Below are 22,598 nucleotides of genomic sequence, written 5' to 3'. Positions count from 1 at the left end.
GAAACTGGAGGGTAGAGGGGACTTGACATTTGGAACTACATGAGGAGACAGAAGTCTGGAGTGTCAGAACAACCTAATCCCAAATCATATCTGGTATCTGATGTTTGGGGAACTGTACTATCTAGAAGGAAAGGTCTCTCGGGCAGAGGCTATTCTATACTGACTGTAGTGCGTGCATATGTGACTACGTGTAAAGCGAGGGGGCCACTGGCCTACCATGGTAACAGGAGCAATGAATTACTTGCACGGAGACAAGAGGCCGGGCCCTTTGCTCTGCAGCTGGGAGATGTTTACCTAAATCACTAGACAAGAATGTATTTTCGAGGAGCGGAACAGATAACTTGAAGGCTACATACAGCTTTTGGCAGGCAGACAGGCCGAGTCGGGCACCGCTTGCCGCACAGGGAGTAGGATAAAGGTTACGGGTGCAGGCAGGCAACCGTGGTCAGAGGCAGAAAACAGGAATGAGCTTGATGGCAGAAATCAGGGCCTAGCTTTGCAGGGCTAGGAAAACGTGAAAGTGTACCACATAAAGACGGTGGCACGGCATACTTAGGAACTGAATAATCGATCTATTCAGGGTGGATCTGAAAGAAGACATGTTAACGGTGGACGCAAATATATTTGCGTCTTCATAGCTGGTACAGGAGGGAAACTACATGCACCTGAACTCGTACATGGAGACGTTGGGGTCTAAGATAGGGAACATAACTTGACCATAAAATTTATATTTCCTCACAACGATACCACGTCTCGGCAGAGAGACAGGGGAGCGACCACTCAGGGCAGGAGCGATGAGGGGATCACAGCGCTTCTAGGTCCGGGAGCGCTGTATATAGTTAGTGGGAGGGCGGCTCAGCTGGGAGGCGGGGCGGGCACACGGAGCACAACAACAACAAAACAAAATGGAGGGGGGAGCAGAGCAGGGCGCCGGGGGATATCGCGTAATGAAACTGCAAGTCAAATGTAGAGCAAGCCAGCTAAGCAGCAACCAAGCAGGTTAAATACAATTAAATTCCAGGCGCTAAAATTACAGAGTTATTCACAATGCAGCACAATGCAACGATACCACGTCTCGGCAGAGAGACAGGGGAGCGACCACTCAGGGCAGGAGCATCTCCTGTTTGCATGCCCAGCTTATAATAAACCAAGTACTAGATGGTTAAAACTCATTTGTTTGCAATTAGAAACTAGGAATCACAGTGAAGCGCTTAGAATATTGCAAGCAGATACCAATACAACCTCTGCTTGCGGCGTGGCCAAATTCTTTAGCTGGGCTTGGGTGATAAGATCAAAGGCGTTATGCCCAGGTTGAAGACTCTTTTTAAATTTGTTTTTAATCTGCATCAAAGCCGAGATAGTTTCATTCATTTTTAACTTTCCCAAGTGGGTTTTTTATCTTTTTATCTCTCATGAAGTTGTTATTTATTGGTGGAATGATTATGTCAACTGAATTTCTCAGGTTGTGGTACGTAGTTTACTAAGTGTCCAAAATTTAGAATAGGTATTCTACTGTTTTGTAAAGTAATTTGCATCCTTTGAGAGATGTTTTTTAAGATTTTCTAACCTGACTTCTCCACTTAATCATTATAAATAGTGCTTTTTTTTACATCATTTGTAAAATGCTTTTATGATATATTTATATTGAAATAAAGCTTTGATGATGATTAAACATTAAAAGATTCACTGACTAACTAAAAGTTTCCATAGTTTTTCAAACCAATAGTTCATTGGAACCTAAATGTATATAAATCAGTAGCATCTTCCACCTTATGGGTGACAGGAATTATTAAGAGAATGAAGTCACTTTTTGACTAAAACTCACAAACTTAGACTATTCCTCTCCAGTTTCAGTTGCTTCAAACTTTTTGTCAATTAGCATAGAACAACCGGAAAATCTGATGTTAAGAGAAAAGTTAATACATAGTAATAGCTTCTCAGACTAGCTTTTTAAATATAAATAACATTTTTATTTTAAGGGCAACTATATATTTACAAACGTAGCTGACTGCATGGCTGCTTAAAAATTGCTACTCTTTTTTCCTGTCATCTGCAACAACTGTGAACCTCTTTACCTGTACATCTGTTGCGAAGGCTAAGGACAGATGTCTTCTGAATCAACCAACAATTTCTATTAGTCAAACATCTCCAGTGCCCTCAGAAATAAGCATCTGGTGGCTAGGCCAATGTCTGCACATCTGTCTATACTCATTGGCAATAGTTAAAACGTGTATTTGCACTGTTTGTGCACTTTGTGGTGCTGTTGTGCTATGTACAAAGCCACCTTTGGTGCAATTTTGGCCACACTTTGAGACCAAAGTGTGTGCCCAATCTCAAAAACACATATTGCACTCCTGCACACACTATTCCAAACATTAGATAAGTCTCATGCTAGTAATAAATTCGGTGGAACACGGACCGTGAAACTTACAGACTGGCACGCTCATCAGGGTGGGGCCATCCCTCGATATATTTTAAAACTACGGAAGCAGACACAATATATCTCTGCAGACTATTTCTCTGTCAGCCCAGCAGTGCAGTAAGATGCAGTGCACAGACTCTTCACAGTGCAGTAAGATGAAGTGCAGTGTATACAGATTTGTCAGTGTAGTAAGATGCAGTGCTGGGTGCACTGATTCCTTATACTGCAGTAAGGTGAAGTGCAGTGTGCACAGATTCCCCAGTGCATTAAGATGCAGCGTACAGACCTCTTATAGTGCAGTGAGGTGTAGTGCATTGCACAGATCCCCTCTTTAACACAAATGATGCCCAGAAACACCCCAGGACAGAAGGAATGCACCCAAGGGCCCTGGATAGAGGAGCCCAGCTCAGCACCAGGGGCCCCGGATAGAAGAACCCAGCTCAGCCCCAGGGGCCCCAGATAGAAGAGCCCAGCTCAGCCCCAGGGGCCCCCAGATAGAAGAGCCCAGCTCAGCCCCTGGCCCCCGGATAGAAGAGCCCAGCTCAGCCCCAGGGCCCCCGGATAGAAGAGCCCAGCTCAGCCCCAGGGGCCCCCAGATAGAAGAGCCCAGCTCAGCCCCAGGGGCCCCCAGATAGCAGAGCCTAGCTCAGCACCAGAGGCCCCGGATAAAGAGCCCAGCTTAGCCCCAGGGGCCCCCGGATAGAAGAGCTCAGCTCAGCTCCAGGGGCCCCAGATAGAAGGGCCCCGCTCAGCCCCCGAATAGAAGAGCCCAGCTCAGCCCCAGGGGCTCCGGATAGAAGAGCCCAGCGCAGCCCCAGGGGCCCCCCAGATAGAAGAGCCCAGCTCAGCCCCAGGGGCCCTTGGATAGAAGAGCCTAGCTCTGTCCCAGGGACCCGGATAGAAGAGCCCAGCTCAGCCCCAGGGGCCCCCGGATAGAAGAGCCCAGCACAGCCCAGCTCCTGCAGAGATTCCCTCCAGGATCATTCAGTCTATTTCTACAAACACAGCTGGAGGTGCTGACAATCTCCTACCTGAGCAGAGACCTGTGCAGACGTGTCCAGACTTTCGCCTCCCCCTGGGGTGGAGGTCGCAGATCTGCAATCAGAGTGGGGGAAACGGGCAGATCTGCGGGCTGAGGGGGGTCTGTGAGGGTCTGATGATGAAGTTAACTGCACAGACAGACAGGGCTCCTTCCTCCTTTGCAGCAGGCTGGACACACCGGGAGAGGCCGGAAGGGATGTCAGCATCCGCTGCTTGTGCTGTCTCTGCTGCCACTGTCCCGGAAGAGGAAACCCTTCTCCCTTTCATACAACGTGCAGCACAGTGGGTTTTAATCGGCAGGCGAGGAGCGCCCTCTGGTGGCCGCTGACGGAACAGCCGCCTCCAGGCTCCAGCAATGACTATATTTCACAGAAACAACCATTCAAGTTAAGTCAAGTCAGAAATTTGCATAGCGCGCTACTTACCCAGAGGGTCTCAAGGCGCTTAAGGGAGAGGAGTTCGCTACTGATCGAACAGCCAGGTTTTGAGTTGCTTTCTGAAGGAGAGGTGGTTCTGTGTAAGACGGAGGTGGGTGGGGAGGGAGTTCCAGGTCTTGGCCACCAAGTAGGAGAAGGATCTTCCTCCCATGGTGGCTCTTCGGATGCGTGGAATCGCGGCGAGGGCTTGGTTGGACGATCGTAGTTGGCAGGTGGGGGTGTAAAAGGTCAGGCGAGTGTTGAGGTATCTGGATCCTAGGTCGTGGAGGGCCTTGTGTGCGTGGGTGAGGAGACGGAACGTGATTCTCTTGTTGACGGGGAGCCAGTGCAGGTCTCTCAGGTGACCGGATATGTGGTTGTGGCGAGGTATGTCTAGGATGAGTCTAGCGGAGGCGTTCTGAATGCGTTGAAGTCTTTTCTGTAATTTGGTTGTGGTTCCGGCTTAGAGGGTGTTTCCGTAGTCCAGTCGACTGGTGACAAGTGCTTGGGTGACCGTCTTCCTCGTTTCGGTGGGGATCCATCGGAAGATCTTTCGGAGCATGCGTAGGATGTTGAAACATGATGATGAGACGGCGTTGACTTGTCTGGTCATCGAGAGGGAGGAGTCTATGATGAATCCCAAGTTGCGAGCATGGTCCGTTGGTTTGGGTGCGCTGCCTAGTGCGGGGGCCAACGCCTCCTCAGCCCCCGACATCGCCATCGCCATTCCAGATGGATACAAGATCATCAGGAGGGACCGCGTCAACCAGACCGGAGAGGCATCGCCATCGTCCACAAAAACACCATCCGCATCACGACCGACGCCGACGACACCTTCACCGCTGCCGAACCCCTCCACTTCCAGATCCACACCGACCCAAAGACGACCCTCAGAGGCACCCTCATCTACAGACCCCCAGGACCACGCACACAATTCAGCGAAGAAATCACGGACTTCATCAGCCCACATGCCCTCCCCTCTGCCTACTACATCCTCCTAGGGGACCTCAACTTCCACCTGGAGAACAAGGACTGCAACACCGTCGCCCTGCTGGACAGCCTCGCCAACCTCAGACTCAAGCAACTGGTCAACACCCCCACCCACTACGCCGGCCACACCCTTGACCCGTCTTCTCATCCAGCAAGCACATCGCCTTCAACCACTCCACCGGACTTCACTGGACCGACCACAGCTGCGTCCACTTCAGCTTCAGGAAAACCACTACCCACCACCACCCACAACAGGTACCCCACAGAAGCTGGAGCAAGATCACCGCCGACCAGCTCACCACCTCCCTCAGCCAGAACCCACCTGCCAGCACACCGGACCCCAACGAAGCTGCCCACAACTTCACGCATTGGCTGACAACCTGCGCCGACGACCTCGCACCACTGAAGAACCCTCCCAGCAAACCCAGAGGAAAGAAGGCCCCCTGGTTTACCGACGAACTCAAGGACTCCAAAAAGACCTGCCGCACCCTCGAGAAAGCCTGGCTGCTCGACCGGACCACTGACAACATGACCGCCCTCAAACATTCGACCCGCAAGCACCACCAGCTCATCCACACCACCAAGAAGAAATCACTGAAGGAGCGACTGGACAACAACGCCCACGACAGCAAGGAACTCTTCAGCATCGTCAAGGAGTTCTCCAACCCCAGCCCTGGCAACAATGACATCACCCCCTCACAAGACCTCTGCGACTCCCTCGCCTCGTTCTTCCACCGCAAGATTGCCAACATCCACAACAGTTTCGGCACACCATCCTCGCACCCAACCGTCAAACCAACGCACCCCACCACGACCCTCTGCACCTGGACCGCAGTGACCACCGAAGACACAGCCCGCACGATGAACACCATCCACTCCGGTTCTCCGACTGACCCCTGCCCCCACCACGTCTACAACAAGGCGGACTCCACCATCGCACCCCAACTCCAAGACGTGATCAACACCTCCTTCGACACCGCCACCTTCCCGGAGAGCTGGAAGCATGCCGAGCTCAGCGACCTACTAAAGAAACCAACAGCGGACGCCACCGACCTCATAAACCTCTGCCCCATCTCGCTCCTCCGTTTTCCTGCCAAAGTCATCGAGACGAATGGATCCCTCGACCCCTCGCAGTCTGGTTTCAGAGCCAACCACAGCACCGAGACCGCCCTCATCGCAGCCACCGACGACATCCGAGCCCTTCTCGACAACGGGGAAACAGCGGCACTCATCCTCCTGGACCTCTCCGCCTCGTTCGACTCTGTCTGCCACCGCACCCTAGTCCAACGCCTCAGCAACACCGGCATCCAAGAGAAGGCATTGAAGTGGATCATCTCGTTCCTCGATGGAAGAACACAGAGAGTCCGCCTCCCCCCGTTTTGTTCCAAAGCCACCGAAGTCATCTGCGGCGTCCCGCAAGGATCATCACTCAGCCCCACCCTCTTCAACGTCTACATGAGACCTCTCGCAGCCATCACACGCCAACACAACCTCAACATCATCTCCTACGCCGACGACACCCAGCTGATCCTCTCCCTCACCAGAGACCCCGACACCGCCAGAACCAGCCTCCACGAAGGGATGAAAGACGTCGCCGAGTGGATGAAGAACAGCCGCTTGAAACTGAACTCAGACAAGACGAAAGTCCTCATCCTTGGACCATCACCCTCCACCTGGGACGACTCCTGGTGGCCCCCAGCCCTGGGCATCGCCCCCAAGCCGACAGACCACGCACGCAACCTGGGCTTCATCCTGGACTCCTCCCTCTCGATGACCAGACAAGTCAACGTCGTCTCCTCTTCATGCTTCCACACCCTCCGCATGCTCCGCAAGATCTTCCGATGGATCCCGATCGAAATCAGGAAGACGGTCACCCAGGCCCTCGTCACTAGCCGGCTGGACTACGGAAACACCCTCTATGCCGGAACCACAGCCAAGCTACAGAAAATACTGCAACGAATTCAGAACGCCTCTGCCTGACTCATCCTGGACATCCCTCGACGCAGCTACATCTCCAGCCACCTGAGCAACCTGCACTGGCTCCCCGTCAACAAGAGGATCACGTTCAGACTCCTCACCCACGCACACAAGTCTCTCCACGACCTGGGCCCCAAGTACCTCAACGACCGCCTGACCTTCCACACGCCCACCCGCCAGCTATGATCCACTAGCCTCGCCCTCGCCGCCGTACCACGCATCCGAAGAGCCACCGCCGGAGGCAGATCCTTCTACCTGGCGGCCAAGACATGGAACTCCCTCCCCATCCACCTTCGGCTGACCCAGGACCACCTCGCCTTCAGGAGACAACTCAAGACCTGGCTGTTCGAGCAGTAGCGGCCCCCCTCCCCCAAGCGCCTTGAGACCCTTCCGGGTGAGTAGCGCGCTATACAAGTGGTCTGATTGATTGATTGAGTCGTCCCAGGTCGAGGGGGATGATCCTAGAATGAGGACTTCCGCCTTGTCTGAGTTCAGTTTTAGATGGCTGTTCTTCATCCACTCGGCTACGTCTTTCATCCATAGGTTGGTTTTGGCGGTGGTTGGGTCTTTGGTGAGGGAGAGGATCAGCTGGGTGTCGTCTGCATAGGAGATGATGTTGAGGTTGTGTTGGTGTGCGATGGGTGCGAGGGGACTGATGTAGACGTTGAAGAGGGTGGGGCTGAGCGATGATCCTTGTGGTACGCCGCAATTGACTTCGGTGGCCTCTGATCTGAAAGGGGGGAGGCGGACTCTTTGGGTTCTTCCGACGAGGAACGAGATGATCCAATCCAAGGCCTTATCTTGTATCCCGACGTTCCTGAGGCGTTGTACAAGGGTGCGGTAGCAGACTGTATCGAACGCTGCGGAGAGGTCTAGGAGGATGAGGATGAGGGCCACTGTTTCCCCGTTGTCGAGCAGTGTCCGGATATCGTCTGTGGCTGCAATGAGGGCGGTCTCGGTGCTGTGGTTAGTTCGGAAACCGGACTGTGAGGGGTCGAGGGAATTGTTAGACTCAAGGAAGGCAGCGAGCTGACTGTTGACGGTCTTCTCTATGACTTTGGCGGGGAATGGGAGAAGCGAGATGGGGCCGTAGTTCTTAAGCTCGTTGGGGTCTGCTGTAGGTTTCTTAAGGAGGGCACTGAGTTCGGCATGTTCCCACCATTCCGGGAAGGTAGCGGTGTTGAAGGAGCAGTTGATGATGTCCCGTAGTTGGGGGGCGATGATGGAGTCAGCTTTGTTGAAGATGTGATGGGGGCATGGGTCGGTTGGTGATCCGGAGTGGATGGAGTTCATCGTTCGGGTGGTGTCTTCGGTGCTGATCGGGGTCCAGGCGCGAAGGGTGGTGGTGGGGGGCTTTGCTTCTGTGGTTGGGGGAGTGGTCAGGTCACCGAAGCTATTATGTATGTCAGCGATCTTGCTGTGGAAGAATGAGGATAGGGAGTCGCAGAGGTCTTGAGAGGGAGAGATGTCGTTGTTGCCAGCACTGGGATTGGTGAGCTCTTTGACAATGCTGAAGAGTTCCTTGCTGTTGTGGGCGTTGTTGTCTAGTCGATCCTTGAATGCTCATTTTTTTGGTGGTGCGGATCAGCTGGTGGTGTTTGCGGGTGGCGTTCTTGAGGACGGTCATGTTGTCTGTGGTTGGGTTTCTTCGCCAGGCTTTCTCGAGGGTGCGGCAGTTCTTTTTGGAGTACTTGAGGTCATCGTTGAACCAAGAGGCTTTTTTGCTTCCTGGCTTGTTGGGAGGGTTTTTCAAGGGTGCTTGTTCATCAGCGCAGTGGGTGATCCATTGTGCGAGACTGATGGCTGCTTGATTTGGGTCCGTTGGTCTGGCGGGAGGGTTTTGTTTCAGAGATGTGGTGAGCTGGTCGGTGGTAATTTTGTTCCAGCTTCTGCGAGGAACTTGTTGCGGGTGGTGGTGGGTCGTGGTCTTTCTCAAGCTGAAGTGGACGCAGCTGTGCTCTGTCCAGTGGAGACCCATGGCGTGAGATGTGCTTGCTGGAGGAGAAGATTGGGTCAAGTGTGTGTCCGGCATAGTGGGTGGGGGTGTTCACTAGTTGTTTGAGTCCGAGATTGGCGAGGTTGTCCAGCAGGGTGGCGGTGTTGTTGTTGTTGTTATTCTCCAGGTGGAAGTTGAGGTCCCCAAGGAGAATATAGTCATCGGAGGGGAGGGCGTGTGGGCTGACGAAGTCAGCGATGTCTTCACTGAATTTTGTGCTGGGTCCTAGGGGTCTGTAGATGAGGGTGCCTCTGAGAGTGGTCTTGGGGTCGGTGTGTATCTGGAAGTGGAGATGTTTGGCGGCTATGAGGGTGTCGTCGGGGTTGGTCGTGATGCGGATGGTGTTCTTGTGGACGATGGCGATGACTCCTCCTGTTTTGTTGATGCTGTCTCTTCGGATGATCTTGTATCCGTCCGGGATGGCTATGGCGATGTCGGGCCCTGATGAGGCATTCATCCAGGTTTCCGTGAAGAAGGCGACGTCCGGAGTTGTGGTGTCGAGTAGGTTCCATAGTTCAATGGCGTGTTTGTGGATCGAGCGGGTGCTGAGCAGGATGCACTTCAGGTGGTTGTTGTTTGAGCTCTGTTTGGCGTTATTGGTTGTAGTGTGTGTCCTGGCGCAGCAGAACTTGCAGGATTGGCAGGTGAAGGGTCCAGGGGTACATCCTGGTGAGGCTCGGTGGCAGTCGGGGAGTCTGCCAGTGTTGAGTGCAGTGAGGGATGCGTCGTCGTATGTTAGGCGGGAAGGGTGGCTTTTGCGGGGGCCAGGGGTTCTGGCGCTGGGCGCGGTCCAGGCGTGGACGGGCATAGACGGGCTTACCTTTGGCGCACCTTCGGCGTGCATGGGGTGCGCCCGCTGCACGTGAACGCTGCACGTACGCGACTCTGCCATAAGTGGAGAGTGGAGGGGGCGGAGCGAGGGAGGAGCAGCTGGGAGGCGGGAGTGGGGTGGCGAGGGTGGCAGGTCGCTGGCACAAATTAAATCAATGGCGCAAATGGCTGGCACAATTATTGACTAATAACAGTGAACGATACCAGGCAGCAACGAGATACCCCACAGTGAACGATACCAGGCAGCAACGAGATACCACGATACCAGGCAGCAACAGGCAGGGAGGGACGATCTGCGAGTGGAGCGACAGTTCTGACCAGGTCAGGACGGTCACAGCTCCTTGGCTCGCAGGCTAAGTCTAGAGTTTGTTTGTGGGAGGGAGGAGCAGCTGGACAGTCTGTATTTCAAAGAATATATCTGTATTTCAATGAATTGATCTGTATTTCAATGAATATATCTGCATTTCAATGAATATATGAGCATATCAGTCAGCTTTGCAATTAAACTGCAATTCCGGATGGGGTTGCACACTACTCACACACCAGCGGTATCGCCCCTAAGGACTGTGGTCAATGTAGTTCGTGTTCCACGATGCTTCTTCTTTTGAATTCCCTGCTATCTTTGCTCTCTTCGCCATCCCTGTACACTTGTTTCGGGGTATTTACCCCTCATCAGCAGGGATTAGGCCTTCTTCTGGGGTTGCCGGTGGCTGCCAAATATCACCAGGTCAAGTACCACACAGGCGCGCAGGTGTTAAATGTTAAAGCTCCCTTGAGCAGCTGGCTGACGAGCCTGGGACCCCGCAATGCTGCACATTGAGAAATTACACCAATTACCTTTCACTGTGGCAGAGTCACCGTCCATAGAATGGTTAACTCATGGCCATATAACAATTCCAGTAACAAATGTATGTAAAATCTTAGGAGCAGGATGTTTGGTTAATGGGGGATAAGGGTGGGGAGTAATCTAAAAATATTTATTCAATTTTTTTAATATTTTTTTAATTTTATGTAAAAAGTTAGGAGCAGGATGTTGGGTTTATAGAGGGTAAGGTTGGGGAGTAATTTAAGAATGTTGGTTAAAAATGAATTTTAATAAAACAAGTATAGAAAGATAAATATTATTTCTAAAAATAAATTTGAATTCTAACATGTTCTAAACTTTTGAAGTTTATTTTTTTTGGGTGCTAATATTTTGGTGTCAATTGTATAAAGTATTTTATAAATATTTTTTTTAATTGAAAAAATATTTAAATAAAAACACAATGTACAAAATATGGCAGTGCCATACCAAAAGAACCAGCGGAAACCAAGTTACTTGAAGGTTGGTTGGTTTCCTAGCGTCAGCTCTAACAGCAGTGGTTTAGGTAACTTGACTCTTCCCCCTTCAAGAGTTTGACACCAGCTGCTGTACTAGTGCTACGTGTACTGTCAATAAATTATTGTAAGAGGGCGAAGGGTCATAAGCACTCAATACACATGCTCTTCCAGAACAAGGGCTGCCTGTCTCCTATGAACACTAAGCATTTCTGGACAAGAACCGGTGAAGTTTCTGCCCACACATGGGATCGAACTAGCCTTTGTGAATCTGTCACTCTGGGCCTGCGATCGGGGTCAATCAGCAGCCCTAGTTTTGTTTCATTTGCCTGAAGTGTTCACCCACCCGTCTTCTACAAGTGTTGATGAAAAGGGTTGGAATAAGTTGGAGTTGACAGAGGGAGTGGCTGTTGTTCGCTTACAAGTCTTCTACAGGTATTGCTGTAGAGAATAGAATAGGTTGGGTTTGTTAGAGAGTGCTTAGTGTTCTCTCGCCAGCCGTCCGCAGGTCCTGCTGGAGAGTCTAGAATAGGTTGGGTTTGTGAGAGAGTGCTTAGTGTTCACTCTCCAGCCGTCTGCAGGTCCTGCTGGCGAGAGTCTAGAATAGGTTGGGTTTGTGAGAGAGTGCTTAGTGTTCACTCGCTAGCCGTCTGCAAGTCCCGCTTGTTAGACCTGGCACCTTGGCGTGAGTCTCCCTTCCACTTTTTGCTGATGTGCCTCAGATGTTTTTGCTGGTGTTCGCTGCTCAGGGCACTGTGCCACAGCCAATCCTTGCCGCAGTGCAAGTGCTCCCAATATAAAATGTATATGTGATTGATTTCCATGATTGTCTCATTGGATTTACTGTCAGTCCCCAGTAAAGTGCACCAGGAGCGCCAGGGCTTGTAAATGCTAGTGGGCCTGCAGCGCTGGTTGCGCCACCCACAGAAGCAGCCTTTTAAAATGTGTCTAGGGCGGCAGGGGTCCTTAATCTGTGGGGCGCGACCCCCAAGGGGGGCGTGGAGTCGTGGAAAGGGGGTCGCGCATACCCGTCGCACTTCTGCCTAAATCTGGAATCCAAAACGTTTACTCTTCGTTTTGGATTCCGAACAGTGCATGTCACGGACCTCTCTGATTGGAGGACGTTGTAAAAGAATACAACGTCATTGACGACTGTCCTCCAATCAGAGAAACTGCAGGATGCACTGCACACCAGGAAATGCCGGAAACTAGGGCTTTGCATATGCACCTTTGGAGTGTGGAAGACTCTGGAGCAGTGGTTCGTAAAGGTGCAAGCTGAGGGCCTTATTTTAATTTATACTCGGATTCTGTCTGGATGCCTCCGAGCCGGTACCGCACGGCAATACTTATGTCCCCTCTTGTTTGGAACCAGCGCCAGACCATTTTGCTGCCCCTGTCCACTTTTCATTTTTGGGATGGATGTTTGGGCTGTGCCTTATTTAGATGCTGAACAGCGTTTGGGCACCTCCGGCCAGCAGGATACACAACTCTGCCTTGATGACATGCTCATACAGTAAAAGCCAGAGCATTCATTAATAAAAACCCAGTTCTTGGGCCTAGCCGCGGCGTGAGTGAGGAACCAAACTCCAGGGTTGCCGACAGGAGGCTGAGATAGTAATTAGAGATGAGATCGTAGGTTAAATGGACACGCTGAGAAGTGTTAGTGCCTGAGTCACAAACAGAGAAACTGGAGTACGGAGTTCTGCCGGAGAGAGATGAGTGACCTTTAACAGATGTTGGATTCATGCAATAAGTGTAATAAAGTTTGCGCATATGTCTTCACAATGATGTTTTTTTTCGGTCTGACGTCCTGTTGCTTTCGACAGCAACATGAAATAAAGTACCCTTCTGGCAGTAGGCTTGAGGCCAAATTACTTATAGAAGTAAACTTTAATTAAAATTAAAATGTTTGCAGGGGTCTTACTGACATTAGCTTGATGATTCAGGCACCATAAATATGGAGTGTTGTTATTATCCGGTGGTGTGGCAACCTTGTGTGAGTGCCTGGGATCTAAAAGGTTAGCCAACGCCGCACTGCTAGATTTTTCAGCACCCCGTGCACAACTTTCTATTAACACTGATGCCCTTTGCTGCCCATAAGACTGATCAGCACCGAGGGAAGTGGGCAGCCTTTGATCCCCCATCTACTGTAGGCTTACAGAGTATGTATTTTAATAGACAGTAGTCTGTTAGCCTTTGAATACCTGAACAAGCATTGCCATAGCCAATAGGTCTCACCTTTGGGACCTTATACATGCTTAGCCAGAGAGAGAGCGAGTGTGAGTGTAAGAGAGAGAGAGAGAGCGAGAGTGTGAGTGTGCGTGTGTGTGACCCATGTGTGTGTGTAAGAGAGAGAGAGCGATAGAAGAAGCAAGAGAGAGGAGGGGTGGAAGAGGGGAACCGATAGTGCGTGATCGGAAGAGAATGACCACAGGAGGGATGAAAAGAAAAAGAGGATGAGTGCCTGGATGATGGCTAGACAAAGAAAGAGAGATGGCAGAAGACTAGATACAGAGCTAAAAAAGGAGCAGCAAAGAGACAAGGGGAAATGGAGGTAAAGAGATAAACAGGCGCAGAGAAAGAAGAAGAAAAAGGGTGATGGAGGAAGTGCTAAAGGGAGAGAACTTAATGTATAGGAAAGGGGAAATGAGTAGAAAATACATGAAAACGAGCACCCATAATTCGGCTAAAAAGCCTTGTGACCCTTCAGATGCAACACAACCTTCCCATGGGAGCGTCACAATCCCACTATGCTCCGCAAATAAATGGATATAGTGTGAGGGAAGCATGGTGTGCATTTAATAGGGCATTTGTCCTGAGATGACTCAGTGGCAATTGCATTTGGAGAAGCGCACACTGTTTTATGGTTCCAATCCCAATAATGGATTTAAAGTGTGATATCTCGGGAACTGTATGTTGTAGAAACCAACCAGAGACATCATGTGTTGTGTGCACTCGGACTCGAGCTCTCAGAGGGCTGGGGGGTGCCATTTACTTTCTTTCCAAGGCACGGTTAGGGCAGTGAGACTGTGGTGCAGGCTCCAGGTGCTCTGCCCCCTTTTGAAATGGTGCTGCCATCAATCCGGGTCTGGTGGCTTAGTGGGCTATTGCATCCGCTGTAGGAGCCTGTGTTTGACCTCATGGTCACAAGTTCAAATCCCAGCGCGCCTACTTGGCCTTTCATCCACCTGAGGTCGATAAAATGAGTACCATTGAGTTGGGTAACTATAAACATCTGTTATTCAGCGCCTTGAGCCCTAGCTTGGGTGATAGGTGCGCTTTACAAATACACATGTTATGTTATGTTATATTCTTCAGCTGACAGAAAGGCAGTGTGCTTGGTGGGGGCCTGGGTGGGCGGGGGCTTGGAGGGGGCATAACATTGATTGGATGAAGGGGAAGAGCATGGACAGACAATTTCCAGCCTGTGTGTGAATATGAGGTATTGAGAGACAGGGTCAGGCATGCTTTAACTGACAGAGATGGGAGGGGGTGGGAGGAAAGAGGCATATGTGAAAACTGTTTAACTCTGCACAAGACCTCCTGGGTTTTAAGGGGCACCCTACTTCTCCCGGCCAGGACCAGGTGAGCTTCTAATGTGGCTACACATATTTCTGCAGAGTGAAAGGCCCTTTACAAAGGTTGACTAGACATATTTATGTTGTTCACTGCTGTATTTTGTTTATAAACCGGTACTGATGAGGTGAAACTTTTGCCCAGTGTTACCGTGTGTAAAAAATGTCAGAATAATGAAGCAGTAGTATCCCAAAATATGCCCATCACATAGCATTATTTAAATTTTCTTACCACACAATTTTGTCGACCCTGCTGCATAATTTGGTCCTCCCTTGCCTCATAATTTTAGTAGCCCTTCCTATAGGGCAGTCTGGCAGTGCCCACAGGGGTGGCCAGTAAGGTCAGTGTGTGTGCTTTGTTTTGCTGCTTTCTGACCTGTTTTACATTCTGTTTGACAGTTGTACTCTTAATTTCTGTGCTATTACCACAAATATTGTCTGCAGGACGCACAAGTGCATGTAAGCTACCATACCTTGCAAAATACCTCTAAAGCTCGGCCTTTACAAATTTAAAACTGTGGCATAATTGGGTCCTCGCTTGCCTCATAATTCCAGCAGCCCTGCCTTTTTCGAGATTTTTGGTTTGAAATGTGTAGTAAGCCTGTGACTCCAAACTTGAGTCACCCACACACCTTTAATTTGCTAAACACAGTTTAATAATATTTCCCCACTGTAAAAATGATTTGCCATGGGAACTGGATGCGTTTGTGGTTGTCTGTGATGAGGAGTACCAAGTTCTAGACATTTTTTTCAGGAGGGGATCCTCACCCCTGGAAATTTTGACAGGGGGGTCTCGGCATCCAAAAGTTTGAAGACCTCTGGTCTAGGGTCTGCCATTGCAGACCCTGTGTGCAGTCTGGTATTGTCATGCTGGATGGGCAAGTGCATACACTTGCCAGCCTCAAAACCTTCCCTTTGCTTCATATTAGTTACCCCTATGGTAGGCCCTAGGGCAGGGTGCATTGTAAATGTAAGGTAGGACAAGCCCTGATGTGTGTGGCATGTCCTAATAGTGAATTACAGCCAATTTCGTTTTTCACTATTGTAAGTCTACCTGTTCTCTTAGGCCAAGATGGGCTGCTGGAATTTTTACACCCTATAATCCCAGCAGGCTCAGGGAACATGGTAGAAAGTCAAGTTTAGTATGCCTGAACTCAGAATAATAAAATACTTCTTTTAGTAAAGCTTATTTTAATATCCTGTGTTTGCAAATGCTACTTTTAGAAAGCTAGCATTTGCTTGCCTAACCATTTTAGCCCGCCTTTGCTAGGATGTGTATCTGCAGTCTGGGTTGTGTGAGTGACAGGGCTGGGGGATGACAGGTGGTGAATGAAAGGATTACACCATAGTGGGAAGTGGGAGTGCCCCTGGACTCTGAATAGGGCTGTGCTCTGCCACCACAATGCTGGCTCCACCTCCTGGGGAGCGACTGATGACTCAGCCCGACACCTGGCCCAGGAAGAGGGAGGACTGTCAACAGAGTACTGGCTGCCCCTGTCATCACAATGCTGGCTCCACCTCCTGCGGAGCGTCCGATGTACCTGCACCTCACACTGAAAGGAAAAGCCATAAACAGCACAACACAGTGCTTCAAAACTGAAATAGGCTATGCAACTGCCCCCCTGGCCTGAAAGAACAAAAGAAACTGAGTATACCTATAGGAGCCCTGCTCCCAAGTAACTAGATCCTGTTTCCCACAACGAACCTATGCCCAACTAGAAGGAAGAAGAAGAAGCTGGAAGGACTGGCCTTCTGTCTGCCTTGCTGAGGAAGGAGAGGAAGAGACCTAAAGAGGACTTTGCTGACTTGTGCTTGAAACATTCTCCAAGGGCTTGATTGAGCTTGCCCCCTGACCTGAACCCCAGGACTAGTGGGTTCTCTGTGCCTTGGCTCATCTGCGATTGAGCCGTGTGTTTAAGCATGGGTGAATTTTGCGAATCTGACGTTCGCTAATTTGCATATTCGCGAATTCGCAATCTGCAAAATCTGCGAACTCTGGCGAATTTGCGGATTTTTATTTTTTGTGTTCGCAAGGGTTTCTGCCAGTTCGCAAGGGTTTTGTACCAGTTGGCAATTGCGAACTTACTTGTCGGCTCGCAACGGTCGCGACTATGTTGTTTCTACGTCTGGTTCATCATCACAGGTTCACAGCACCCTCTGTTTCACCACTGCCACCCTCTGGTTCACCCATGCCACCCTCTGGTACATCACTGGATTCACTGCCACCCTCTGGTTCATCACTGTAGATTATGGGGGGGGAAAACAAGCACACCTGCCCTGCTTCAACTGACATGAATTAATTTGGGGTTGATTAATGTGTCACTGAATTTAAACTTCCAGTCTGGTACCTGCTTCCTTATCTGTAATTTGCTTTCTGTTGCAGTGCAATTTTTTTTCCCAGGACCTTTGTGGCCTACTTGTAGCTATTCTATGAGCCTGCTGTGAGGGTCAGAGCAGGGTCATAGAATAGTTGCAAGTAGGCAACTGAACTCTGGAGGGGCCCCTCAGGAAGCACTACAGGGAATGGTTACTAATGATGAGTTTGAACTTTTGCACCTGCTGAGTGCTTTCAGTTTTGCAAAACTCGTTTTTCTGCAATTTGCGCGAGATCGGATTCGGAAGCCGCGAATTCGTGCGAATATGCGATTTGTTTTTTGCGGCGTGTTAGTTCGCAAGGTTTTGTGCGTTTTAGCGAGCCGCTTGTAGCGCAACATCGCAAAGTTACCCTCACGGTTGTTCACGGGCGCGGCCATCTTGTTTGCATGATGTATTTCCGTTTCCGGGCGCGATGTGTAATCTCGCAAAGTGTGCGGCTCGCTAGTACAATTTTGTGTGTGATCGCGAGGAAAATCTCTAGCGAACTTACCCACGCGGTCGTGAACGGGCGCGGCCATCTTGTTTCTCATTCATTGCTATGGTTCTGGGCCTGCTTTCTGTATCCTCTCTGAATCTCTGCCATCCTTTGCTTGTTTGAAGTTTTTTTTAATCTATTTTACTTATTATCTATCCCTCTATTTTTCTAGCTCTATATTTTTGTGTTTTCTGCTACTTTTGGTTAATTTTAAACTACTTTTTTAAACTCTTTTCTTTTCTTCTTCCCTATTCTATTTCTTCTCTATTATTTAGCTTCCTTTCTGCCCAGACCATGGTAAAGGGAGCTGGGAAGCATCCTGAGGAGGGGAAGGGTCCCGCACCACGTGCCCGGCTCCCGTGCGGGCGTTTGAGGGGGGAGCAGGTCACAGCCCGGGAGATCTTCAGCGCGGAGGAGGTGGCCGCACTAGTTTTTTATGTCCAGCGCCGCCTCCTCAGGACCATCATGGCAGGTGGCAGGATCACTAGCGGGTACGGGATCCAGGAGCGCCGGAAGCGGTGGGAGAAGGTGTGCCGGGCCATGTACCAACACTCTCGGGTCCGGCGCACCTACAACCAGGCCACCCACCGTTGGACGGATCTCCTGGACCGGGAACGCAATCTGCTCGACCTGCTGGGCCTTGAGATCCCCGGGCTTGGTGAGTAGTAGTAGCTATTTCTTTACTACTCTATTTTCTCTTGCTCTGTGTGTTATTATATTGCAAATTTTTGTTTTTTTACCAAGAGCAATAATGCTGCTGATTACATTGTAGGTAAATTATATTTCAAAATCTTCTGTGCATTTCAGGTGCACTGCTCTCCTTCTCAGTAGCGTTGCTACTATGCTTATTTGTTTTCCATTTTGTGTTCATTTCATTGGCCTGTGAAATTATGTATGAGTGTAGTTTAAAGAACTGCGTAATGCTAGACACTAAGGGTCAGATTTGTAATTACCGGCGCATCCCTGCAAAGAAGCAGGGATGCGCCAGTAATTGTGCGCCACGCCACCACCACCCATGGTGCGCCGTATTTACAATGCGGCGCACCATGGACCCAAAACGTCACCGAAGTGTTACGCATCTGTGCCGTAAAGGCGGCGCATTGCTGGAGTGGATGACAAGCTTGATTTTAATAAATATTTTTACTTTTAATAAAGCTTTAAAACTTAAATAAACTCTGTGGTTTTTGGTCATGAGTGAATGAGCAAAAGGTTTTGCAATTTGCAAGCATGAGTCCGTGCCTCTGACACTTCTGGACTCTGACTCCGTACTCTTGTCCTGCGTTGGATAATCATCATTGGGGATCAATCATCAATGAATTCGGGAGCTAAATGACTCTGCCACACTATCTAGTCAGTAAGGAGATTGGGGGTTCTTCAAAGTCTGATATCACTGAGGTATGTGGAAAGTCTACCTGCGCCTATTATAATTGATAAACAATGCAGTAGGAGGGACCGTCCGCAGGGGCAGCGGCGGTCCCTCCGTGGTAATTAGGATTTGACCACCACCCTGGCGGTCACATCCTGTATTTTTATCATTGCGGCGGGTGCTGCTTGAAGTAGGACCCACTGCAATGATAAAAATGTAAGTTGTGCATTTGCATGCACAAAGCGGCAGGCACTGCACGATGCCTTCCGCTTTGTGCAGGCAAATGCAGGGGGGTACCATAGGTACCCCCCATGTGCACCCCCCACCACCTTTCACCCCTGGGGGCCCGCAACAGGCCCCCAAACAAAAATCCGTATGCCTTTGCACTGCGGATATGCCGCTGTGTAAAGGCATGTTCCTCCAGACATCCTAATATGGCTGGCGGTGTCTGATAGACACCGCCAGCCATGTTAGTGCTTTTCCGCCGCAGACGGGAGGCAAACGCGGCGGAAAAGCTGTGGACTGAAAAACGATCCCCCAGCCATCCTAATCTGGCGGGGGGTCTTTTTCAGTCCGCTGCGGATTTCCCGCATCCTACGGGCTGGCAGTGGATTCCGCCGGCCCGGAGGATGTGGGAAATCCGCAATCCTAATCTGCCCCATAGTTTGAATGGATGTATGCCTGGATCATGGTACTATCTGACTCTTAGATAGCATATGTGTATCTAGAGAGAGTATACGGTCACTGGATGAACTAAGTGTTACTTCTTACTTTGAAGAGCATGTAACACCGCACCCGCACGTCCGTCCCAGTGTAAGAAAGGCAAGGAAAAGAAGTTGTAATTTTGTCCGAATACTACCATGAATAGTAGCAGTAGTTTGTATTGCAAGCACAGCATATATCCGGCTATTACGATGGTCACTCACTCACTACCTCTGTTAATAAGTTTAGTAGAACTCGGTCATTCATGTGTGGATGTATCACTGTTCACTCAATAAAAACCAAAGCACCTAAAGTCATCCCATATGTAAGCAAATACATACCATATGCAGTGATAGATAATCAGATTATTTATCTTCTTCATTTTCCTTTTCTAGTATTCATTGGCACAGTAGGGTGAAAGTTAAATTAATTAAGCAGTAGCCCTTGTAACAGAGTATTCTCAGTGCCACCCGTAATAGAAAAGTAAGAGCATCACCACCTGCATGTACTGGACTGGTACAGTAACGCAAGTCTGTCTCACTCATCATGGCAGGCGTCTGTTTTTCTCAGGTGCAAGTTGACTGCGCTGGCATTATGCTGGCTTGCAGAAGTTAACGCACCAATTTTGCTAAACAAGAGAGAAGAAGAAGAATAAGACTGGTGTATACTGTCATAGTCGACTCTAATGGAGTGAGTCCATAGTGCTCGTAGAATTGATTCCTTATACTCCCACTGATGTTAGAGCAAGGGTGAAGAAGTGGGAGGTTAGATAGATACTGGCCACAATAGTTATGGACTGCACTTGCAAGTTGCTAGTTCTACTGTGACACAACTTCCTGCTGAATCATTGTGTGTTAATCTTAAAGAGCATTGGTTACAGACTATGTCTTTCTTTCTTCATATAGATGCTCCTTCCAAACCAACCCGGAAGGAGCTGGCTAGACGGGCCCGGCAACGGAGGCTGGAGGCCACTCTCACTGAATATCGGCGGCTGGTGGCCCAGGAGGAGGGGGACATGCAGTCTACAACAACATCTACCGGCACAGCTGCATCCTCCTCCGCGCTCCCTGGGTCACCCAGTCAATGCAGCAGGTCTCCAGCGGTACGGAGCCGGGGTACCGCAGCCACCCGCCACCACCGAGCAGCAAAGAAATCAGCTGCCCCCCACACCAGTTGCAAAAAACGGATGCACCGCCTTTCCCAGAGGGTTTCCTACCTCGAGCAGGAGCTGCTCAACATGAAAACCCTGCTCAAGACCCTCCGCAAGGAGCATTCCGACCTGGCCCGGAAAGTCAACAGCAGCAGCCAGCAGTAGGAGGAGACTGTCCCTTGCCCCTCTATTAAAGACTTCTGGGGGGTGGGATGTGGGAGTTAGGTTTGTTCACTTTTTTGGACTTTTCAGGGACATTCGTTGGGGTTAGGGAGTGCGGGTGCGTTGGGTCTTGTGGGAGATTATTTTTGTCAGGGATATTTATTTATTTAGTATTTTGTAGAGCGCGCACCTACCTCCGACGGAGGTGTCCCGGCGCTGAAGACATTGTCTCAGGAGGGTGGGGGTGGGGGGAGAGAATAGGGTGTGGGTTTAGATCTGGGAGAAGAACCAGGTCTTTAGTTTTTACCGGAATAGGGGTTCTGACGTCAGAAATCTTAAATCTGTGGGCAGCTGATTCCAGAGTTTGGAGGTAACGACTGCAAGGGCCCTACCTCCCGTGCGGGCAAGACGAAAGCGGGGGCATGTCATGAGGCGGAGGTGGTTGGATCTGAGGTTGCGTGGTGCCTGAGAGAACCTCATTCTGCGCCGCAGATATGTAGGGCCTCGGTCATTAAGGGCTCGAAAAGCCAGAGTTAAGGCTTTAAATTGGATGCGCAGTCTTATTGGGAGCCAGTGGAGTTTGATAAGGTGGGGTGAGATGGAGTGATGATAAGGGATGTTGCAAATCAGCCTGGCTGCTGCGTTCTGGACTCTGTAGTTGGTAAATGAGGTAGGATGGGGCACCTACATACAAGCTGTTAGCGTAGTCTAGGTGGGACGTAATCAGGGCATGGACTACTGTTTTTCGAGAGTCCAGCGGTAAGTAGGGGATGATTTTTTTTAGCATTCGTAGCTTTCCGAAGCAGGCTGAGATAACTTTGCTGATTTGGGTTTTGCAGGAGAGAGAGGTGTCAAATTGAAAGCCTAGGTTACGGGCCTTTTGGGCTGGTAGAGGGGGAGGGTTGAGTTTGGTCGGCCACCAGACATTAGGAGGTATGGGAGATTTCTTGTTAAAAAATAAGACTTCAGTCTTATCGGTGTTTAGCTTTAGGTTGTTCTCAGACATCCATGAGGCGATATTCAGCATGCAGTGGCGAAAGTTGTCAAAAGATTTTTCAGTGTGGCTTTTGAAGGAGAACACCAGTTGGGTGTCGTCGGCGTAGAAGGTAACTTTGTCACCATAGGATTCGACAACTTTTGCCAGTGGTTTGAGGTACACATTAAAAAGGAGCGGGCTAAGAAAGGTGCCCTGCGGAACTCCCCAGACCAGTGGTTTTTTGGCAGAGAGATAGGGCCCCAGCATCACTTGTTGGGTTCTGTTTGTGAGGAATGATTTTACCCATAAGAGGGGAGGCCCTCCGATACCTATGTCTTGCAGGCGAGTCAGGAGTTTGTCATGCGAGATGGTGTCGAATGCAGCGGACAGGTCGAGGAGAACCAGCATGGCCTCCTCTCCCCTATCCGTGCATTCACGGATTGACTCGGATACTTCAAGTAACGCCAACTCGGTACTATAATCCGGTCTGAATCCTGATTGGGTATCGTGGAACAGGGAGTTTGATTCAAGGTAGTTCGAGAGTTGTAATTGTACTGCTTTCTCCAGTACTTTGGCTGGTTTGGGCAGAAGGGAGATTGGTCGGTAGTTACTTAGACAATGGGGGTCCATGCCTGCTTTTTTTTTTAGGGGAATAAGTAATGCGTGTTTCCAAGCAGAAGGGACCACGCTAGTGGTTAAGGAAGAGTTCCAGATTTCGAGTAGGGGTTTGATGATTAAGGGGGCTATTTCATTCAAGATTAAGACAGGGGCTGGATCCAGAGGAGAGCCTGATTTGCATTCTAGAAATAGTTTCATTGCATGTTCC

Source organism: Lissotriton vulgaris, chromosome 1_1, assembly GCF_964263255.1.
Source record: "Lissotriton vulgaris chromosome 1_1, aLisVul1.2, whole genome shotgun sequence".
NCBI lineage: Eukaryota > Metazoa > Chordata > Amphibia > Caudata > Salamandridae > Lissotriton > Lissotriton vulgaris.
Note: the sequence above shows the minus strand (reverse complement) of the source record.